This window comes from Rattus norvegicus, chromosome 1 (assembly GCF_021556685.1).
Source record: "Rattus norvegicus strain SHRSP/BbbUtx chromosome 1, alternate assembly SHRSP_T2T, whole genome shotgun sequence".
Taxonomy (NCBI): domain Eukaryota; kingdom Metazoa; phylum Chordata; class Mammalia; order Rodentia; family Muridae; genus Rattus; species Rattus norvegicus.
The window spans coordinates 62,777,265-62,800,639 of NC_141534.1; the positions used below are offsets into that span (position 1 = coordinate 62,777,265).

Below are 23,375 nucleotides of genomic sequence, written 5' to 3' on the forward strand. Positions count from 1 at the left end.
TACAAACATACACACAAACAAACCTGTAAACTCACACACTCCTACATATACTGACAAACACACAAGCAAAAGTGTACACACACTCACACACAGGCAAATATGTCAGCACACACTCTCTTACACACACTGATACATACACATATATACAGTACAGTAAAATCCAATACAACCACACACAGCTCACAAGATACAAACAAGTCGCAGAGGGCTCCACTCCACACCTCCTCTCAAAGCACTCAAAGAAATCCAGGCCTGGCAACAGCTTAACATCTGTTAGCTGGGACGCCTCACAGTCGCTCCTCATTAGGTCACAATAGGACCTGTCATGACATGGTTGGGAAGGGCTTCAAGGCTCTGGCTTCTTGGGCTATGGAGAGATTTAAGGCTTTTAGAAATCAAAGCCTGTAAGATGTTTACCTCTCCTCGGTTCTCTGTTTTGAATGTTTTCTATGCCTCCTGCTTCAAAGTCGTCATGTCTACACTCAGGGTGTCACTTTTTCATTGAATTCTGAATGATTAGCCTCAAACTGATGGTACACTGTTAAAAAAAAATAAAAAAAAACAAAGCTGTGTTTCTAAACTGACCCATCAAGATGACACTGATTTCATAAATCCTCAGAAAGGCTCTAGGTTATCATCAAACACCTGAGACAAAGCTGCAGGGATAGGCAGAGCACTTGCCTCCCAAGGGTAAGGAATTGAGTTTCAATCCCCAAAACCCCCATCAATGTTGGATGCATCAGCAAAGCCCATAAGCTCAGCATCTGTGCAGTGGGGAGGGGTTGGGGCTTGAAGACAGGTGGTCTGACATGCAGGCGTGAGGACCTGTCCAGAGGATGGCCTCTGACAGGACATGGGGTAGTGGTATGCATGGACACCTAGGCACATAAAGGGGTAGGCATACACAGGCAGACACTTCCTCTAACACAGAGGTTGGCATGATGTATAGAAAACCAAGTCCATCCAGAGTGTAGGGCGCACTTTAAATATTAAGGTCCAGTGATGGAAGAGGCATGTATGAGGACAAGGAGCTCTGTGCAACCTGGGGCCAGAAGGAACAGAGTGGCTATGCTGACACAGTTGAAATGAATTCTCAATCACAGTCTGTGACAGCCAGGTCACAGGACCCAGTCTGCTGTGTTATTTGTGAGCAGCCAGTGCAGCCAGAAGCTAACTATTGAGCACTGACTGGCCCAAGCCCAGAAAGGGTCTCTGTTTCTCAGAGTGCTGGGGGCAGTGCAGTGTGTAGCGCTTTCCTTCTGAAGACTCTTCTGGGGTTTGGAGTCCCCTGTAGAGGACTCTCATGGCTGCAGACACTAAGCCTGGGAGGAAAGATCCTCATCTGTAGAGTTCACTGAAAGGCCTGAGAGCAGAAAAGGAAAGAAACAGCAAAGTGTGCCACCTCTGCTCACTGTGGTTCAGCTTCTGCCTTTGCAGCTGAGCTCAGGTGCCCTGGAGTCCTCCCTAGCCTGAGTCAGTGATCTCAAGTTTAAGTCCCTACTTCCTGGTTTGTAGTATCAAACACAGCACAGTTTCAGGCAAGAAAAGATGTGAACACCATCTAGACATTGTTGTCTACATTTGAGGGGGACTGTTGAGCCCCAAAGGGAGCAAGGGTTACAAGGTCAGGTATTATAGGAATGGCCAGGGTTGGAATCCAAGTTCCAATCTCCCTTTGCTCTGGGCAGAGGGTAGGACTGGCAATTGGTTCCTGCTGTGTACATGGGGAGAATCAAAGGGTCTTATGGGATCGCTGGCACAGACCTGCCCAAGCATGGCTTAGGGAGCCTCACACCAACTCAATATTTGATGTGTTCCCAGGTTTGTCTACCACCCTCAGCTGTGTGCCATTTTCCCTGCCTCCTGCAAGGGACTCTAAATATCTTCCTATAGAAGGCGTTCAAGGAGGAGTTGCACAAGGACAGGTGGGGCTCTGTGGGGAGGTTCACATGGGCTAACACATTAGAGGGCCACAGTCCCTGGATTGATGCTGGATGGACACCCTCCTCTGACATCCAACAGAGAGATCTTCACAGAGATCAAGAGAAGGCTTCTCTGAATAGCTGTGCAGAGCACCTCCGATTCATGGACTTAGGACTGACACCCATAGGATGCTTTTGAGGAGCCGATTGTGATTCAAGGGCTCATCTGCCTGGGTCCATGTGCCTCTAGAGATGAGCCCAGGACTTGGCTGTGGCTGGTTATGGGGTCAGATCAGAGGATGGGAGGGGGCTTGTCCTTGGCTCCTGGGAGTAGAACAATTTTTCTTTCCCTGCCCCTACTTTTTTTGCTTTTCTTTCCTTGGCATAAGGAGGGATTGGAAGAAGTCTGTCAATGGGGAGTGAGGCTGGCTGGGAAACTGCTCGCTGTTCTACATTGTCATGCAGCTGGGGGCTTGGGGTTGCTGGCAGGATAACCTCTGCACCATTCCAGTCTGCTTCTCTCCACTTTATCCATGCATCCCTGTCCCAGGGCTGGGAGACCTGGATACAAAAGTCCCACCTGTAGCTTCCAGTCCAGGGATGGAGTCCCTCAGTGAATGGATTCCAGATGGTTCTGTGTAAAGCTGCATCGAACAGGGTAGTTACTGAACATGTGGGTACATGGAGGAGGATACTGCACTGCACCCACCCACATTTCATATAAAACCAATCCTCATGCTCTGGTACTAATTGATTCTTTTTATACCTTTCACCATTTTTGCTATTCACTGTACTGTTAAGGGTGAATTTTCATTGTTTCACTTCTGCAAAAAGACAGAGTTTAGCATTGGAGACTCCCTACAGCCTGGCTGGAAGGGAGGCCTACACCCATGTTTCCTTCTAGGAAAAAGCTCTTTCATAGGATGCCTCCCTGAGTCCCAGGATGTGTGGAGGGCTCTGTGCCCTACCCAGGGTTGACCTCAGTATATTAACGGGAGCAGAGGCTTCTCTCTGATAGAACAGTACCACCCTCCTGCAAGAGTCTATGATGGTTTGTATATGCTTAGCTCAGGGAGTGGCAATATTAGGAGGCGTGGTCTTGTTAAAGTAGGTGTGTCACTGTGGGCATGGTCTTTAAAGCCATTTTCCTATCCACATGCAAGCCAATCTTCCTCAAGCAGCCTTCAGATGAATATGTAGACCTCCCACTTACTCTGGCACCATGACTGCCTGGATGCTGCCATGCTCCCAGCTTGATGATACTGGACTGAGTCTCTGACCTGCAATCCTGTGTCCATTAATGTTGTCCTCATAAGAGCTGCATTGGTCATGGTGTGTCTGTTCTCAGCAGTAAACCCCTAACTGAGACAATGTCAATGTTCCCTGCTCCAGCTTCCTGGCTATAGAAGCTTCACACATGACCGGTATTCTCTTGGGATATGGGCCTAATAGGCTCTAGGCTGTCTGCTTGATCTGAGAGTGTTAGGACATCCTGCTCCTAAGGGCATTGTTACTGTTCCCATGCAATACTGTGAAAACATCAGCAGGCTCATGCTTTCTTACCCCCCTGAACACGATGCTGCCTTTTCCAGGAGTGGATCCAACAGCTCTCAGAACCTCCTCGGGAACTATGTGTTACCCAAGGATTACCTGCACTTGCTCACACACCCCTATTCTGTGTCCTGAAAACTTTTCAAAGCCCATTCATTTGAGACTGATGAGTTCAGGACAGTAGTCCCAAGTGTCTTGTCCTACGCTGACAGTTCATTCTCATGAGGCATCACTTACCCTTGACAGAGGATTTTTCCAAGGGGCATTGGATGTGCAGGAGAATTGTGTGTGCTGACTCCTGTCAGATCAGCACAGGATACCATCAAGGCCCCATTTGCTCTTGATTTTGGAACTCATGGTCTTGGCACTGTCTTGTTGTTATTTAGGTCCCTGTCAGTCCCTAATTGAATTTTAGCATGGGAACCCAGGGCAGTTGTCTTCAAAGATATTCCTAGTATGGGCCACATCTTCACCTTGCCAGACATAAAGCAGAACAAAACACCAGGCAGGCAGAGAACCCTCAGGGGCTGGAACTGGCATGTGCAAACACTCTGGCTTGACCTTGGCCAGCACAGATTCAGAGAACATCTTCTATGTAGGAAGATCTCCTTCCTCCTCTCAGAGTTTAGGACATCTAGAGGTAGGCTAAGGTGCTGGCACAATGTGAGCAGAGGCAGCACTCTGGGCTTGTTCAGTGTCAAAGCCTCCCTGCCACCCCTGTATCACAGTCACAGCAGCCCATCTCATGAGAATTCTAGGGATGCTGATATCCTGGATGAATAATACATGTTCTGCTGCTAGTTTCTTTGCTTCCACATGGACAACTGAGAGAAGGGATTGATTAAGTGTAGGTGAGGAAGCCCTGCAAATATCTACTTGGTGTTAATAAAGACAATGGGTTCTGACTGGCAAGATCTTTGAATTAGATTTTGAAAAATGCCACCTAGGAACAGTTAGTAGGTACTCTCAGGAAGGTGCAGCATGGTGGGCACAATGGGACAGGATCCCTGAGGCTGGTGCAGTGGGACAGGGTCGTTGGGGCAGGTAAAACTGAGTAGGAAACGTGAGCCAGGAACAACCGGGCAGGGACCCTGGTTCAGTTACAACAGAGCAGGAATCCTGGGGGAGATGCAAGGGGGCATGATTCCTGGGGAAGGGATCTTGTAGTTGTGGCCCTGTGGCATGTGCAACTGGCAAGGACCCTGGGGCAGGTGCACTGTGACGTGCACCCAAGCTGTAATGTTCAGACAGGTGTGTGTTTGCTTCATGCAGCTGCTGTCTGAAGTAGAGAACACTGGCAACTGCCCCAGAGGGGATTTTGGGAACTCCTTCCAAGAATCCCTTGGCTCCTAACTGAGAAGCTATACATTCCACAGATGGACCTTTATTGAGATGAGCAGATTCTAAGGGAGCTGCCTTGAATGAACAGCCAAAGAAAGCAGAAATGAAGAACAAGCAATTGCAGCAGACATGTTCAGTGTGTTTTCGACCAGAAAAGTAGGTAAGGAAGAAACTGATTAAGTCAAATCACTTCTCTGTCTATCCATCCATCCATCCATCCATCCATCCATCCATCCATCCATCCAACCACCCACCCACCCACCCACCCATCCATCCATCCATCCATCCATCCATCCATCCATCCATCCATCCATCCATCCATCCATCCATCCATCCATTTCCCTGAGGGAAGTCAGCTTTTCTTTCTGAGAATGTCAAAGCAGCGCTCCCTTGTGGTGACAATGAGGATTGCAGGCAGTGAGATAAGTGGGTATTCATTTATTTATTTATTTATTTATTTATTTATCTATCTATTTATTTATTTATTTATTTATTTATTTATTTCATCTGCGATAGACTGCCACTTGTGGCCAGTCCCCATCTGCATCAGCTGTGCCATAAACCCAGTCTCAGTGTGACACAGAAAAGGCCTAATTGGAAAGTATGTCCTCTCTCTAAGCGACACTGTATAATAACATACTCTGGACTGCAGGTCAGTCAAGGCCCGTGTTTAGGAGACTTGTGGACAGATGAATGTCTGTGATTCTGGACTTAGACTCTGTGGAGGGCTCAGGTCACCTGACTGTCCTGAAGCTTCCCACTGTGATTTATTTCCCTCCTACAGAGCCAGACACCTGAGCAACTGCATTTCCTGGTTATCCCCTAATCCTCTTACACTGTGTAGTGTGTTCAATCTCAGGGAGGGCCTGGGAATCTGAGAGACACCACTGAGCCCCCTGGGCCTGGCTGACTCAACCTGAGGCTACTCTGTGTGTCTTCATTTTGCTCACCCTCCAGAGACCTCAAAAGTCCGCAGTGAGCTTGCTGAGAGGTCAGGAACCTCCATATTGGCCCAAGAGCAACTGTCCTCTTTTACAGGTTCATCCACAGAGCTTGTAATTCTGATTGGTGCAACAGTCAGGAAGAGTGAAAGATGTCATCTCCCAAGGACAAGTGCTGTGCTAGTGGACACTGAGGAACTTCAGGGATCAAACCCTTCCCCATTCTTCTTCAGCCTCTCTTGTTCTTCGTTGAGATGTTTCCTGAAGATCTAAAAGATCCAGGCAATCCATGACATGGGTTTGAACATAATCTCGACATTTTATTCATTGCCTGATAACTAAGTCTAGGTAAAATTTATTTATTTATTCATTCATTCATTCATTCATTCAATCAATCAATCGTTATGCATACGTACAGGGTAGCTGTATTTAGAAAGACCAGAGAGGGCATCAGATGTCATTAGAGACATTTGTGAGCCTCCATGTGTTTGCTGGGATTTGAACTCAGGACCTCTGAAAGAGCATTCAGTGCTCTTAGCCACTTATCAATCTTTCCATTTTCCAGGCTAACTTTTTTACTTCCAATAATGTCTTCTTTATTCAGGTTACATCCTGATCCCAGTCACTCTCCCTCTTCCCTTCCCAGTCCCACCTTACAAATCCTTTCTACCATAATGCTCTCCCTTCTCTTTGGACAAGGGGAGAGTCCCTGGGTACCACACCACCCCGGGACATCTAGTCCCAGGTGGCCCGAGCACATTCTGCCCCACAGATTTACAATCAGGCAGTCCGGGTATGGGGAACAGATCCAATGGCAGGCAACACAGACTGAGACAGTCCTGGATCTACTTGTCAGATGACCCACATGGAGACCAACTGCAGATAGCTAACCTGGCTCTGGGGTTGGTTGCACAGGCTCTAGCATACTCCATGGTCCAAGGTATCTGACGGTAGGGGACTTCTTGTAGTGTTTTATCCCAACCAGTTTCCTTGTCACTCTCCCCCCACTCTTCCACAAGACTTCCCGAGCTCCATCTGAGGATTGGCTGTGGCTTTCACCTGCTGAGTGAAGCTTCTGGAGACAGGTGTGCTACTTTTCTGTCTGCAAGTAAATCAGAAAGAATATCATAAATAGCGTCAGAGGTTGTGTCTGTCACATGAGACAGATCTCACTTTGTGTCAGTCATTGACTGGTTGGTCCCTCAATATCTGCTTTACCTTTATCCCTGCACACTTATTGGCAAGACAGATTTCGAGTTGAAAGTTTTGTGAATGTATTGATGTCTCCTTCCTCTTCTAGAAGTGTTTCTTGTTACAGGAGGTGGCCATTTCGTTTTCATGCTCTGGTAAGCCTGCAAGGGAGGCTTTGTGTTGGGTCCAGTAGTTAAAAGCAAGACCTGGGAAGAGGAACGGCAGAGTTGTGATCTAGGACTTCCTGCAGCAGCCAGCTCTGGGTCCTTGGAGCCTAGGCAGGCTTTGCAGTCATAGAGCTCCATCCACTGCCCAAGTCCCATCCTGACACCTTCTCCATCTCTATTACAGTCCATTGTAATTCTGGCATAGTCGCTCTGTCCTGGGCCCGATAGGCCATCCTACCCTGGAAGAACAGAGAGTTCAAGGACGGCCAAATTGCACTTAAGCAAAATTGTTCTCAGACTGTGTGGTTGCTCTGTCTTAGCTCTCATAACACACTTTCCTCTACGTTGCCTTAGGCTGTATCCTCCAAGCATCCCACCATGCATCAGCTCCATATCCTGACGAACCTACCTTAGGGTCCCTGATAATTCCAGATACTTTAATGTTCTCCCAGGATGGACTGTGGCCCCTGTGTGGCTCACATTGATCCTAGAAGTTCTTGGGAGCCTCCATGCCATGGCATAGGATGTCTCTGAATCCGCACTGGCCTGAGGGATTCCATCTGGCACAGGATTCTCTCCCTATTGTTGAATTTTGGCACTTATGTTTTTCAGGAATGGCTCTGCATGTGGTCAACACACACTACCCTGGAAGACCAGAGAGTTCAAGGACGGCCAACTTTCACTTAAGCAAACTTTTTCACAGAGTGTGTGGGTCCCATCAGCAGAGAGTAGCCTGCACATTGCAATGATGTGCAAACTTCTGCCTTTCAGCCATGATGGACTTTAGGATCTACCCTGAGGACCCTCCACAAGCCACAGGTGGGTGATGTGTAAATTGGGCATGTTATTGGGTCAGGTCTTCAGTGCAGTGCCTTAAGCTGACAGCCTTTTGGGAGGGCAAATGCTTCTCTATTAAATGAACTGGTTCCACTGTTGGCCTGGAGTCTGCTGTGTCTGCCGCTCATGCTCTCCTCCAAGTCTCTAACTGTCCCTAACTCTCCTTGACTGGCTGGTCAATCAGTCATCATACCAGTCTAGAGCCATTCTATAAACACAGAGCCCAGACTGTCCTCTGCCGACGTTTAACGGGGCTGCTGGTTTAGTGTCCTGGGTTCCCTATGGGGGTTCAAACGCAAGTTTCTTAGGTCCCTATGTGTCTGACAAAAAGCCTTTAGAACAAGGAAGATGTGAAGAAATCAGGAAATAAACTCCTGCAGTACTTCATGTCTACCACTGGAGGGCTCTACACTTTTCTGGTCCTGGTGTGCTACTCAGCAAACCCTCTCACTGGAAGGCCCTGTGCCTGAAGCAGAGAACCTCTGCTAAACACAATGTTACCAAGAAACTGGCTGTATCTTCACGGCAGCTTGTAGAATATTCTCCACGACCATGAGGACCCAATTGGGAAAACTTAGGTAGGCAGGGTGTGGGAGCCACCAGGGCTGTATGGAGACCTTACCCAGAATTTAATCTCCAGCTGTGCATTCCCATTAACATGACCCACACTCCTATGAAGGTCTCTGGGTGGCTCCTGATATGAGTTGGGGGAGGGGGTAGGACAAGGAAGCTGGGTCAAGACAGAAGCACTGTCCTTACTCACTGCGTCTGGGCTTGTTCCTGCCCTAACTGTGAAGCAGGAAACAAACACCCACTCCTCATGGGACTGTCCGTGATGAGGCCAGCTGAGGATCTGAACTGTCAGCAAGAAAGACAGGAGCTGTATGTGCCACAAACCAGAGCACAGTGTCCCGCATAAGCCCATCTCTCAAATGATGCTATCTCCTCCCCAGAGTGGCTCCAGTCTGGGTTAGGAGTGGGTCATGTATTCTGAGCTCTCTGCTACTCCTGCAAACACAGCAATGGTGCCTTCTCATGCTCATCTATACTGAGCCTAGGGAGCAGCCAGAGGTCATACTCATGGGAATTCAGACTCAGTTCAATCTGCTATCCTGTAGCCCATGAGTCTGGACTCAACTTTACTGGTCAAGGCCAGTGGTTTATTTCCTGGACAAGACTTTAAGAATGTTAGTGACACATTGTATGCCCTGGGCTGGCCTTCACTCTAATAGCCCTGAGTGACTATTCCAGCCTGCACCCAGGGATTCAGATCAGCATTGGCCAGAGCAGGCTCTTTGCTACCTGGTCCTATAGCTCACCTCCACTGTAGTTCATGTGTCCTGGCTGCTGCAGCTGCTCCAGAAGCTACCAGATGTCTTCCCACAGAATCCTGTAGTCCCTGTGGGCTCATCCACAGACATCTCACACTCTCCCTGCTGGGAGTTAGGCTGGATGCCTGCTGTGTGGGAGCTGCCTTGCCTTGTGGAGCAGAGTCAGAAGCAGTGGAGGAGATGTTGTCTGTTGCTCTTAATGTCCTCAGTGCCCAGGGCTTGCCTGTGGTGTGGTTGTGGTCCAGCTCCAGTTAATCACTGATATAAATTCAGCCCGTAGAAGCTGCGTACACCATGAGGCACAGGGAGGACCATAACTGAGTGGGAACCATGCAATCCAGGACCCTGTGGGGATCAGGGAATATTCCAGGTCCCCTCTCACGCAGGATGCAAGGCTAGGAGCTCTGTGTGCCCTGACACAGGGGCATGGGACCGTGACTCCCATGAAATGCTCCTTCATACCTATTACATCATCAGCTTTGAGAAGGTCTTCCTCAGTAAGAACATTCCACACTGCTTGCCTCTGCCATCTGGCTCTCTTTTCCAGGGCTGCATGCCCTCAGGAACATTGACATGTCTTCTATGAAAATTAATATTCTGTTAAATCATTTTGATAAACAGTTCTCAGCATGATATCTGTGTCCAGAAGTAGTCATCAGCAATTCTCACGGGGACAGGGAATCAAAATCTTCCCCCTGCTCTTCATCCTCCTCTTTCTCCTCCTCTTCCTTCTCTTCCTCCTCCTCCTCTTCTTTCTCCTCCTCTCTTCATCTTCCTCTTCCTCCTCCTCCTCCTACCCTCCTCGCTCTCCTCCTCCTGCTGCTGCTGTGCCTAATGCTGCTTCTGCTATTGTTGCTACTCCTGTTGCTGCTGTAGTTTCTGCTGGTGTCTTTTCCATTGCCATGTGTCTGAAATCACCTACTGTTTATACTGAGGACATGAAAGAATTTCCAGATGACACTGTGAAATAGACAAGACAATTTATTCCAAGCAAAAAAGACAGTGAGGTAGAATTCTTAGCTTACCATTTGGAGCTTTGATTTGCCTTACTATATTATAACTTCTTTTTTCTACTTCTCAGTTGAGGTCTTTGAAAGAAAACATTTAGAACTACTACCTATAAAATTCAATAGATCACTAGGTCTTAGGAACAAAAAAAAACCAGTATGCAAAACAATATGCATGCATGCAGGATTCTGACCATCAACTATAACCCACAAACTAGGTTGTTGATACTTATTCAATGACAAACCTTGTTAATTAGTTTTGAGGCATAATGGAATGGGATGTTACATTTGAAAACATACACTCTGCTCTGCAGCACTTGTGATTGATGACCACATGTTAAAAGATCAGTAGCCCCTGGAGGAGTCCATGAGCCCATGACCCTCTAGTCCTCACCCTGTGGGAGCTATTGGCCTAAGGGGGAGCTGGAGTACATCTGAAGGGATGGGCCAACTAGAAAACTCTGTAGAGTGTGGAACTCATCAATCCTATTGGGTCCCTGCTGGGAAGAGGAGAAATCAAGAAGAGGGAGAAGGCTTGGTGTTGGGGAAACCTCATAAAGAACTTAGAGAAGATACAAGGTAAGAATTGTGGGGAAAATGGAAACCAGAGACAGAGGAAGGAGGAGCATAGAGCAAACTGGAAAGGACAAAGCACAAAGGTACCTGGGCTATGCCTGCTGCTTGTTCTCTGGACTCTCCCTGTGGCTCATTTCTGGGGGGAGATTCTGTTCTGCCCCAGGCGAGGTTTCTTTCTCCTTGGCATGCAGCAACACAGCTTTATCAGGGCATTTGCTATATTCCTGGTCCACCCCTTAAAACCTCTGTGCCGGACCCTGCTGGGGATGGGCTTATCCTCTAATGGGGCTCTGTGGGAGAGTGGGTTGTCTTCTTTGATTTCCTTATTGCTACTCTTCTCAGTGAAGATGCTTGTTGTTTGAATGCATGGGACACTCACGGCACATTTGTGATAGTGGTCCTGTGTAGGTGTCATCGGTAGAGGCCTGAGACGACCAGCCACAGTGGATCTTTTGCCTCCTTTTGGATGAGCATTCTGGCCATAGTGAGATACGTGACCATGGGAGGATGACACCCGCAAGGTGCCAAGGACTGGCAGGCTTCCACTCCTCTTTGGTTCTAATCTAAAAGCAGCAGCAGGATCAAGGCTAGGAAATGGGGCTACAACGGGACTCACTTGCTGTGCCTGGGCTGTGCAGCCATCCCCCTGGAGAGCCTGCTTTTGTAGAAAGAAATAAGTTGCCATTTCCTCATTATATTTTCTTTGTTTTAAAGAGTGTTTTACTACAGAGGCTTGGAATCCAATGCTTTTCATGGCATCCAAAATGGCCGGGTCTGGTGTGAGGGGAAGCATTTCTTCATAGGGACCTATCAATCCGTTCCAGTGTTCTTTGAACCAAGGGTGTTTCATCGCCTTTCTTGCTGTTGGTCTAAAGTTGGGATTTACCCTCAGTAATTTACTAAGGAGGTCCTCCAGTTCTTTTGAAACCCCACAGGGAGCAGGATATACCCCTGCCACTACTTGTCTTTGCAGTTCTTGGATGATCACTGAATCAAATGGGAGCTTTCCCACTACCATACAGTACAAGACCACTCCTATAATCCACATATCATTCTTCGGCCCGTCATACCGATGGCCAAGGAGGAGTTCAGGGGAACCAAAAGAGTACGTGCCGCAGTGGTGGTTTAGCATTTTTCCAGGTTGAAATTGGGTGCTAAGCCCAAAGTCGATGACTTTGACCTTTTTGTTTTTATCAATCATTATATTGTCCAGTTTGAGGTCTCGGTGAACAATCCCCTTTCCATGGCAGTAGCTCACTGCTGACAATATCTGTTCAAATATTTGCCGGGCCTCATCCTCCTCTATGTGCCCTGACTCTCTGATGTACTGGTAGAGTTCTTGGCCTTCCACCAGCTCCATTATGAGGTATATTCTCGTTTCCTTTTCAATAACTTGTATGAGAGACACTATGTTGGGGTGGTTGATCTTTCTCATTATGTTTGCTTCCATCATGGCTGGCTGGAACCACTGCTTGTCCTTTCGCAGAACTTTGACAGCCACCGGGGTTCCTGTGAGCCGGTGGTGGGCCAGGAGGACTTTGGCGTTGCCCCCTTGCCCAATTGTCCCCAATACTTGGTATTGGGAATGGAAGTTGCCCTCCTCAGAGATACTGGGCTCGGGTGTAGGGGTTGGTAACTCCTCCTCAGTCTCTGTAGGCATTTTATCAGTACTAATGCTACCTAAAAATAACAAAAATGGAATCAAATAATGAAAAAGATGGAGCAATATAGGAGCTAAAATTACACTTGTGGTACCTAAAAGAAACAAACAAAAGAAAAAGAAAAAAAAAAACAAACAAGACAAAGTAAAAACTAGACTAGAAAAATAGAGCAAAATTATGAAAAAGTTAAGGGGAAAATATGAAGAGTCATAAGTAAAAGCCACCCAAATAACCAACTCCAAAAGAGAAAGCCAAGAGCACACACATACTAAATGCAATGATGAAAATAAAAATCGTCATACTACAATAGGATTGGGCGGCCAAAGATGGTCAATACTATGAATAGATGTTCATTGAAGAAAAAAAAAAAAACAGATGAAAGAAACGAGAGGAGAAAGAATTAGTATAAGACAAAACAAACAAATATAAAAAGCCAACACTTAAGGGAAAACTCCATTGAATTTCAGGACCTAGTGATCCACAAAAATCCACAACTCTCCAGAGCAAAATACTGAAAATTAAAATTAACCAACCACAAGGAATAAGGCAGTTAAATATCAGTGAATAGTAAACCTTAAACAAAGGCCGAAGAGTCAAAGTGTCACAAAGGGCAAATTTGTATCAAGTCTAAGCCAATGATTGCTTGTACTCAATAAATAGAGAAACAGGAATAATGTAAAAGGATGAAACAGCAGGACATTGAAAATGGAGATAGAGTTAATCATCCGACTGCAGAACCGTAAATAATCAAAGCAGTAATATAGCATGTGAGAACATAAAAACCACTAAAAAATGAAACCAGCAATCCATAAAAAAATAAATAAATAAATAAAACAAAAAACAAAACCCCAATAAGGAATTAGCCAGTGGCGTGGCAATATGTGACCTAATTCTTTCTCTTGAAGTCATCCAAAAATCAATCAAAAATCAAGAAATAGGCAGCCAGCCATCTATATAGGCCTTTAAACTGATATTATGGGGGTGGCATACCAAATGCCTGGGAGCGACTGGTCAGCCAACCCAGATACTTGGGCAGCTGCAGGCCAGTGAGAGAGCCTGTCTTGAAAATAAGGTTGAGAACCTACCTCAGGAACAGCAGCCGGGGTGACTTCTGGCCTCTACACTCTCTTGCACTGAGGTGCAGGTAATATAGATACAAGGGGCAAAAGGGGATGGGCACGTGCACACACAGACACACACAGACACACACACACACACACACGCACACACACACACACAGGCACTCACACAGGCACAGGCACACACACAGGCACACACACAGAAATACACAGAAGTGAACTTATACTCACACAAACTCTTACAAACACCCAGATTCACACAAAGCACGCATACTTACACACAAGCAAAGCTGAAAAAACACACGTCAGACACATACACACATACACACAGGGATACACATACGCACAAGAAGACATACACACATACAAACACATACACACATAAAAACCTGTAAACTCACACACTCCTACATATACTGACAAACACACAGGCAAAAGTGTACACGCACTCACACACAGGCCAATCTGTCAACACACACTCTCTTACACACACTGATACATACACATATACACAGTACAGTAAAATTCGATACAACCACACACAGCTCACTAGATACAACCAAGTCGCAGAGGGCTCCACTCCACACCTCCTCTCAAAGCACTCAAAGAATTCCAGGCCTGGCAACAGCTTAATATGTGTTTGCTGGGCCACCTCACAATCACTCCTCATGAGGTCACAATAGGACCTGTCATGACATGGTTGGGAAGGACTCTGAGACCGTGGCTTCTATGGGCTATGGAAAGACTTTAGGCTGTTAGAAATAAAACCCTGTAAGATGTTTAGCTGTCCATAGTTCTCTGTTTTGAATGCTTACTCTGCATCCTGCTAAAAAGTCCTCATGTTTACACTCAGGGTGTCACGTTATCTTTGAATTCTGAAGGAATAGCCTCAAACTGATGGTATAGTTTTCTTTTTTTAAAGACAAAGCTGTTTCTAAACTGACCCATCAAGAGGACACTGTTCTCATAAGTCCTCAGAAAGGCTCTAGGTTATCATCAAACACCTGAGACAAAGCTGCAGGACTAGGCAGAGACTTGAGTTTGAATCCCCCAAACGCCTAATGGATGCATCAGCAAAGCTCATAAGCTTTCTCTGTGGAGAAGTTAACATGGACCAACTGATTAGAGGGCCAGAGCCCCAACCCATGCTGGGTGGACACTCTCCTCTGACATCCAACACAGAGATCTTTGTACAGAGATCAGGAGAAGGCTTCTCTGAATAGCTGTGCAGAGCACCTCAGGCTCAGGGACTCAGGACTGACACCCATAGAATGCTGTAGTGGAACCCTTTGTGATTCAAGGGCTCATCTGCCTGGGTCCCTGAGCCTCTAGAGATGATCTCAGGACTGGGCTGTGGCTGCTTATGGGCTCAGACAGGGAGGTGCCAGGGGGTTTGCCCTTGGCTCCTGGGAGTAGAGCAGTTTTTCTTTCCCTGTCCCTGCTTTTTGAACTTTTCTTTCCTTGGGAAAATGGAAGGACTGGAAGAAGTCTGGCTATGGAGAGTGAGGCTGGCTGGGAAACTGCTCGCTGTTCTCCATTGTCATCCTGCTGGGGGTTTGGAGTTGTTGGCAGGTTAGCCTCTCCACCATTCCAATCTGCTTCTCTCCATTTAATCCATGCATCTTTGTCTCTTCGCTTCGTGACATGGTTGCACAAGTCCTACCTGTAGCTGCCACTCCAGGGCATAAGTCCCTCAGTGAGTGAATTCCAGATGGTTCTGTCTAGAGAGAAATTGTACAGGGTCATTGCTCAGTATGTAGGTACATGGAAGAGGATACTGCACGGCATCCAAACACATTTCATATAACATCAATCCACATACTCTGGTACTCATCAGTTCTATTTACACCTTTCGCGATTACTGCTATTCACTGTACTGTGAAGTGTGAATTTTCATTATGTTTCACTTCTGCAAAGGAAGAGACAGTGTTTAGCACTGGAGATTCCAAAGGCCTAGCTGGAAGGGAGGCCTTGACACACAGGTGTGCTCCTGGGAAAGAGCTCTTTCATAAAACACCCCGTTGAATCCCATGATGTATGGATTGCTCTATGCCCTATCTAGGGTTGACCTCAGTGTATATATATATTAACTTGAGTAATTTTTATATACATTTCCAGTATTCCCTTTCCCAGTTTCCGTGCAAACATCCCCTTCCCTCCTCCCCATCCTGCCCCCCTTGTCGCCCTCCTCCCAACAATCTAGTTCTCTGGGGGATCAGTCTTAGCAGGACCCAGGGCTTCCCCTTCCAATGGTGATCTTACTAGGATATTAATTCTCCATGTTCCCTTCCCCAGCTTCCAGACTTTAGATGACTGGATGCCCTGACTGATTTTTACACAGGATAAAAGTCGGCTACATTTGTGTTTGATTATTAACAGTGCCTCTGGAACTAAACTCAGATCATCAGCTATTCCTTTCACCTCTGAACCATCTCAAAAGCTCACACTATATATTCTGTTCTGTCCTCAGTGTACCATGTATTGCTATAATCACCAGCATTGTTAAAGCAAGCCAAAGGAGATTTATAAAATCTTCAGATTTTGAAATTTACATTCACACATAGCTTGTGCTACACATCATTAATCCCCCTTTCATGAGAGAGAAGGTCTCTATACTGTCCAAACCACCCTTGTGTACAGGGTGAGTTTTAGGACAGCTTCAGTTTGTGGTAACACTCTGTCTCAAATTAAGCACACAACAGCAACAACCCAACCACACTCACACAGAAACACATGCATGGAACATACACACACACACACACACACACACGCACACACACACACACACACACACACACACACACACACACACACAGAGCACTTTCCAGTTTCTACCCTTCTGATTCGTCAAGTGAGCAATTAGTGTAACTGTACTTTAATCTCACCTACCTCAGTCCTTCCAGTCTGTAGGCTTCTCTTAAAGCCTCAGGAATTGGCAACTGACATCAGGCCGGTTTCTGCTTGCTGGTGGGGAAATTGGGTTGTGTTCCTTTGTTAATCTGCACTCCCTCAGCCAACCTCCACAGGCCCTGAGAAGATTCCATTAACCTCCTTCAGAGTACTTTAGTGTTTTAATGTCATACTCAACAAAGTAAGAAACCATTTGGTTTGATTGCAGCATTTAGGATTGTGTTGAGTAGGTACCAGCAGAATGTACACTGTCTATGAAGTAGGTCTGTGAGTAAGGGCTAGGTGTAATTTTATCTGCTGAGTGAGTGAGCGTTTGCTCCATATCGTTACCCATTTTGGCTTCTGTGGTATTTTTATTCCTATAGACTAAACGGTTTGAGTTTGTGTTGGCTTCTTCTGTGATTTCAGTATCCAGCACCTCTGGACTTATCCTATAAGTATGACCAGATTAACAGGGCTGTTGATTTTCCATGGAGATGCTTGTTTACATTTTTACTTAATCCATATCTTATGTTCAAGAGGAGGGAGAGCAGCTTGCTGGCTTTGCAGCAACACACATTGACCCAGAGTGAAGGTTCTCTCTGTTACTGATTCGAATTCCTGAATCATCATGACATTTTGCATGAGCTATCCTCCACTGTCTCGGGCATTTGAGTACTCCTTTCCCAGTTGCTGACTCTGTTTGGGAAGACTCAGGAGGTGTGCCCTTGCTGGAGAAAGAATGCCAGTGGGGCTGGGCTTTGAGGTTTTAGTGCTCTGCACCACTCCCTGTGCACTCTCTGCTTTGTACTTGTGATTCCAGATGTGAGTCCTCTGCTTCCTGCTCCTTCCACCGTGCCCTGTAGTCATGGAACTTAACCTATGGTAACAGGTGGTCTGTGAAATAGGATCACTAATCGCCTACATGTTTTATAGTTTTCTGTGCTCATGGCATTTCTGTCACAGAAATACAAATGTAACTAATGCAGAATGGGATGTGATAGAGCGGACTCTTGCTCCGTGATACCTGACCATGCCAGTTAGTGCTTGTTACTTGTTTTGGAAAATATGCAAGAATTCAGAACTTTGAACTAGAAGTGGCCCAGTGCCACTTCTAGTTTAATGGGGTATACTGGCAGGAGCTTGGGAGTCAGGAGTGCCAAGACCTATCCAGAATGTGGAAGCACAGGACAAGGAGATTCAGAAGGCAATAATATTTGTAACTGGCCTGGGATAATTTGTATGATGCTTTTACAAAAATGTGGCTTCCTTCAGCCCACATCGTAAAAACCTACCTGAGGCTAAATTAAAAAGTAATAAACAAATTTCTTCGATGAAAATTTGAAGAGAGCCCAGTATGGCCTCTGTTATACTGAGGTTATAGGACTTCAATGAAAAAGAGCAAATGGGGCAAATAGAAATGCAAAATGTATAGTTTACAGAGAAAAAGACACTGGGAAGATTAATATTTTAGCCAATGCCTAGGCGGGAAGAGAGCCTGCAATTACTTAGGAGATTAGAACCTTAATAAGAGGCCATGTCTCCTCAGGTGAAGACATCACTCAATTAACCTCGTAATCTGTGGTAGAAAGTGACTTACTTAGGGTTTACCTGCTATTAACAGACACCATGACCAATGCAAATCTTATAAGAACACTGCTTTGGGTTTGGTTTACAAGTTCAGCAGTTTGGTTCATTATCATCAAGGTGGGAGCATGGCAGCATCTAGGCAGACATGGTACAGGAGGAGCTGAGTGTTCTACATCATCATCTGAACGCTGCTACTAGAAAACTGATTTTCATGCAGCTAGGACAAGGAACATAAGGGTCACATCTACAGTGACACACTTCCTCAATCAAGGCTACACCTATCCAATGAGGGCTCATCTGCAAATAGTCCCACTCCCTGGGCTGAGCATATTCAAATCAACACAGGAACATTAGGCATTTTCAGTTCCTGAAATCACCTGTGATCAGAAGCTGCTGCTACTGTGGGTCATGGGGCCTAGGGCTTTCCAGAACTCAGGCATCTTCTCATGTACTCTCATCAGTCACTGGGAGTAAGGAAGCTCAGCAAAGGACTGCTGTGTGGGCTGAGACAGCTGAGAAAGTGTGCTTGGGAAGGTGTGTCAATCTTCATCTCCATATGGAGATAGCATGGGGGTTACCTGACCTTACCTGACCAGTTTCCATGTTTGGTACCCCTGGACCATATTCATTGTCAGGTAGGAAAGTGTTATTTGGCACCCAATGTCATGTTGTGCTTATCATGTACCCAAAGTTGGTAGATGACTTAAGAATGTAGGCTTGAAAGGTATCCAGTTTCTATTCTGGGAAGGAGACCAGCAGGCCTGAGAGGAACAGGCCTCATGTGCAGAGGGATGTACCATCTGTACATGGTTGGGAGAAGCTCAGAGAAGGTTAGTCTAACCTGTCTATCCAGTAGAGGTTAGTTAACTGTGAAACTATCACTAACAGTAAAGGTAACTTTGAACTCTGAGGAAGAGAAGGTTTGTTGCCATTGTTTGTGGACCATGCTTCAGAGGTGATGAGACACAGAGAAACTGTGTCTTGGGTTCATGCCACGAAGCTTGCTAGCTGAGCACTTCACATCTTAAGTTGTGTATATCGTCAGGGCCCTTACACAAAGGTGATCTAGTGACAGTGTCTTGCTTTATTTGAAGCAATCACATGAATTTAAATTTCCTACTTGTTCTTGTTCTTAAAAACTCACTGATTAGTTTTAGCTGAGACTCCTGGGACACTTTTCTCTCACATGCTGTAAGTTTCAAAGATTTGGTGATTAACATAAATAACTATTCATAGGTGAACACAGGGCCCACACTGACCTCACCTTGCTATCTGGAACTGTTATTCCTGAGCCAAGGGTCTCAAGGGTCTCTGCCTCAGAAAGAAATGTGGAAAAGTGATCTCATAATCTATTCACATTCCTTGTGTCATCCAGAATATCTGCTAGAATGAGAGGATCCTTCCCTTCTCAGGACAATGTAGAAAATGATTCCCCAGGAGGAAAGAAAGGGCCACTACCCGCCTCTGTGGCGCAGTCCCTGGTGTTCACTGTAATGTCACCCAACAGTCCCACCTTGAATCTCCTGTTCCACTTAAGCATGGAGCCTCCCTTTTATTCTGGGAGATAAACAGGAATCTCCAGCTAGGAAGAGTGGTCCAAACATGAGGTTAAGTGAAGGCAGTGAGAATGGGGTATATACATTAAGGGTCTCTGATTGAATGATTCTGAACTTAATGTACTTCCTACTAGAGTCATCTGTAAGTGATATGTAAGCTTTGTATTAAAATGTACCTTTACGTCCAAGATTTCATGGTAGGTCAATGCCCTACACTCTCTTAAAGATAATTTAAGAACTGCATGAAGAAGAGAAAATACTGATCAGAAAATATTCCTCGGTGTACAAGACTGGTTTACATGTGCAAGTCTCTGTGCTCAACTCAAAGAGCATACAATATGCATTAGAAAGTAGATGATAAGAACTCTCTTTCTCTCTCTCTCTCTCTCTCTCTCTCTCTCTACCTCACTTTCGATCTATCACTCTCTCATGGGTGTGTGTGTCTGTGTGTGTGTGTGCATGTGTTTGTGAATCTGTGTCTGTGTGTCTGTCTGTCTGTCTGTCTCTCTCTCTCTCTCTCCTCTGTGTGTGTGTGTGTGTGTGTGTGTGTGTGTGTGTGTGTGTGTGTGTGAGAAGGTGAGCTGAGGGTCTGCATGCCGAGTTGGAACAAGGACCCCATGTTGATTGACTCCCACCTTGACAAGATCATTTTGTTGGGATGACCAGCATGTGACTATTGGGACAAGATAGAAGTGTTTACAAAGCCAACAGTTTTGACCGATTTATGCAAATTAGGGCAGATTTGAGAGTACACTTAAGAGTTTTAAACTTTGTTTGAAAAAACAAAAAACAGTGATCTTGGAATAGTTTCTTTGGAGTATACCGCCAAAGGCCAAATTTTATCTGATTGTTGGTGAGCACCTGTAGGTTTTTGTGTTCCTCATGTAGTATCCCTTAGGTTTGGGTCAGACAATGTAAACCTTATCATTTCCACTGTTTTTAACATCTCAAATGATGTCCCACGTTCTAGGTGCCAATCCACAAATGCCCACTCCTACATCTCCACCCTCCTCCCTCCATTGTGCCACTATGATGCTGCTCCTAAACTCACCCAACTTTTCGAAACCCACCACCCCAGCCTCCTCCTACGTTCGAGCATCACATCTCCACAGGACCAAGGGCTTTCCATCCCATTGGTTTCAAATAATGCCATCCTCTGATATATATTGGTTGGTGGTCTATTTTCTGGAAGCTCTGGGTCATCAGCCAGCATATATTGTTCTTCCTCTATTGCAGGACCTCCTCTGTCACAGGACATCCACTGTTTAAGCACCACCACTACCTCAGGAAGTCCACTGTCTGTGTGTCAACTCCACTGTTACAGGACCACAAGTGTCTCAGCACTTCAACTATCACAGCACTTCTACTGTTCAGGAGCTCAAGAGTCTCAGCATCTCAAGTGTCACAGGACCTCCTTTGTCCAAGAACTGGACTGTCCAAGCAACACTACTATTGCGGGACCTCCACTGTCACAGGACTTCCACTGTAGGAGCACTACAACTGTCTCAGGACACCCACTGTCCTATCACCTCCACTATCCCAGGAATTCCACTGTCGTAGCACCACCCGTAGCAACTAAAGTGTTTCAGGACATCAACTGAAGCAAGATCTCCCATGATTCTGCAACTTCACTGCCACAGGATCTCTACAGTGACAGGAATACCCCTGTATCAGCAATTCCAATTTTGCAGGACCTCCACTGTAGCAGAACCTTCAATTGTGCAGCAGCTCCCCTGTAGGTAGATTGACCTCCACGATCTCAGTGCCTCCACTTTCAAAGGACCTTCACTGTCACAGAACCGGCGCCATTTCAGTGTCTCCACTGTTGCAGGACCTACCTCTTCACAGGATCTGCACTGTTGCAGCAACTGTAATTTCAATTTTTCAAAGTCATTGCTGGTTATTAGATTTGAGGCTGAATGAAATGTGATGCTACTTTTGAAAGCATAAGAATTTGTTCTATAGCTCTAGTGATAAATGCCGTGTGTGCTAGGACCACTAACCTATGGAAGATTTCATGAGCTCATACCACTCTCCACCTCACTTTGTGGAAGCTGGTGTTTTTAGAGTGTGATAAACTTCAGGTGAATGGATGCATTCAGCTGCACCACGCTCCAGAGTGGGCTACACAGCAGTCATATTGAGTCCTTGCTGGGAAGAGAAGAAATCCAGAAGAAGGAGAAGGCTTGGGTTGGGGGAAGAATCATAAAATACTTAGAGGATATAAGAAGGTAAGAATTATGGGGAACTGGAAAACAGAGCCAGAGGAAGAATGAGCACAGAGCAAACTGGGAAGGACAAAGTACAAAGTCACGTGGGTTTTGCCATCTGCGTGTTCTCTGGACAATCTCCCTTGGCCTCATTTCTGGGAGAAAACTCTTCCTCCACCCCCTTGTAAGGTTTTATTCTTGAAGGAAAGCAGCCACACAGCTTCATCAGTGAATTTCCCCATTGTAATTGGTTCATCCTTTAATGCCTCTGGGAAATCCCCAGCTGGGCAGTGTCCTGCTCTCTGCTGAGAGACAGGAGGAAAGTAGGTTGTCCTCTGTTTTCTCGTTGCTACAGCTCTTCTAAGTGTGGCTGATGGTTGAGTGAAGACACAGGACACTTCTGGTGTGTATGTATGCTTTGTTCACTGTGCGTGTTGTCGGGAGTGTCCTGAAAAGAAGGGCATGCCCAATGGCTCTTTGCTTCCTCTTTGACTAGCCTTATGATCATAGGGAGACACTAGGCCATTGGAAGATGAGGAGAACAATGTGTCTATGTTGTGTTCACTTCTATTCCTATTTAGTCCTAGAGGGAAATCAGCAAGGGTAGAGAATGGGACCGTAACTGGACAAAGCTGCTGAGCCTGTGTTGTGAAGCATTTCCTGTGTATAACTTGCTGTTACATTAAGCAAAAGGATGCCATATTCTGGTTATACCTTTTTGATGCAATGAATCTATAATATTTTACCTCAAACCTCAATATATTACGTTTCTTCCTCTTTTGGAGTATCTGGCATGAGAGGGATCACTTCTTCATAAGGATTTGTGAACCTCTTCCAGTTTTCATTGACCAGGGGTACATCATCACCTCTGAGACTGTCAGCCCATAGTTTGGATTGACTTTTATTAAGAGGCTAAGCTGCCTCTTCTGACACCCCACAGTGAGCAGGGTACACACCTGCTACAACCTGTCTTCTGAACTGTTGTATGACAACGGCGTCAAATACAACAGTGAAATATAAGCCTACTCCTAAGATCCATACGTTGGGTTTTTTTTTTTTTTTTGCACCATCATAAAGTTGTCCTAGGAAGAGATCAGGTGCATCAATAGGGTAAGCACCATGCTGCCAGTTCAGCATTTGCCCAGGTTTGTCTTGAGTTGAAGGCCAAAGTCGATGCTTTTGACTTTTCTGTTCTTCTCTAACAAAATATAATCTGGTTTAAGGTCACTGTGAACTTATACAGTGCCCATAGCCATAGATAAAGCCTGCTAATATTTGCCTAAATATTTCCTTGGCTCCTTCCTCCTCTCGGTGGAAAGACTTTCAGATGTATTTGTAAAGCTGTAAAATTTCAACCAGTTTCACGATAAGTTCTTAGAATTGTCTCAGACTCAATTGGAGAAGCAAGATGGTGTTGGGGTGGATGAAAAACTTCATTATATTTGCCATGGTCATGTTTGGCTGGTACCATTGCTTCTTCTTTGCATGCACTTTGATAACCCCTGTAGCAGAACTCCCACTGTCCC

The 23,375-nt window shown here is 45.8% G+C and overlaps 1 pseudogene across 1 annotated transcript; it reads right to left on the reverse strand.

The window, feature by feature from the left end:
• Nucleotides 1-5,247: 5,247 nt before the first annotated feature.
• On the reverse strand, nucleotides 5,248-12,615 carry LOC148007100 (sperm motility kinase Y pseudogene; annotated as a pseudogene). Its single transcript, XR_015646206.1, has 6 exons — nucleotides 10,952-12,615; nucleotides 9,270-10,241; nucleotides 8,714-8,808; nucleotides 6,974-7,152; nucleotides 6,647-6,857; nucleotides 5,248-6,024 (listed from the first exon to the last, which is right to left on the reverse strand). The product of XR_015646206.1 is annotated as a sperm motility kinase Y pseudogene (transcript).
• Nucleotides 12,616-23,375: the final 10,760 nt, after the last annotated feature.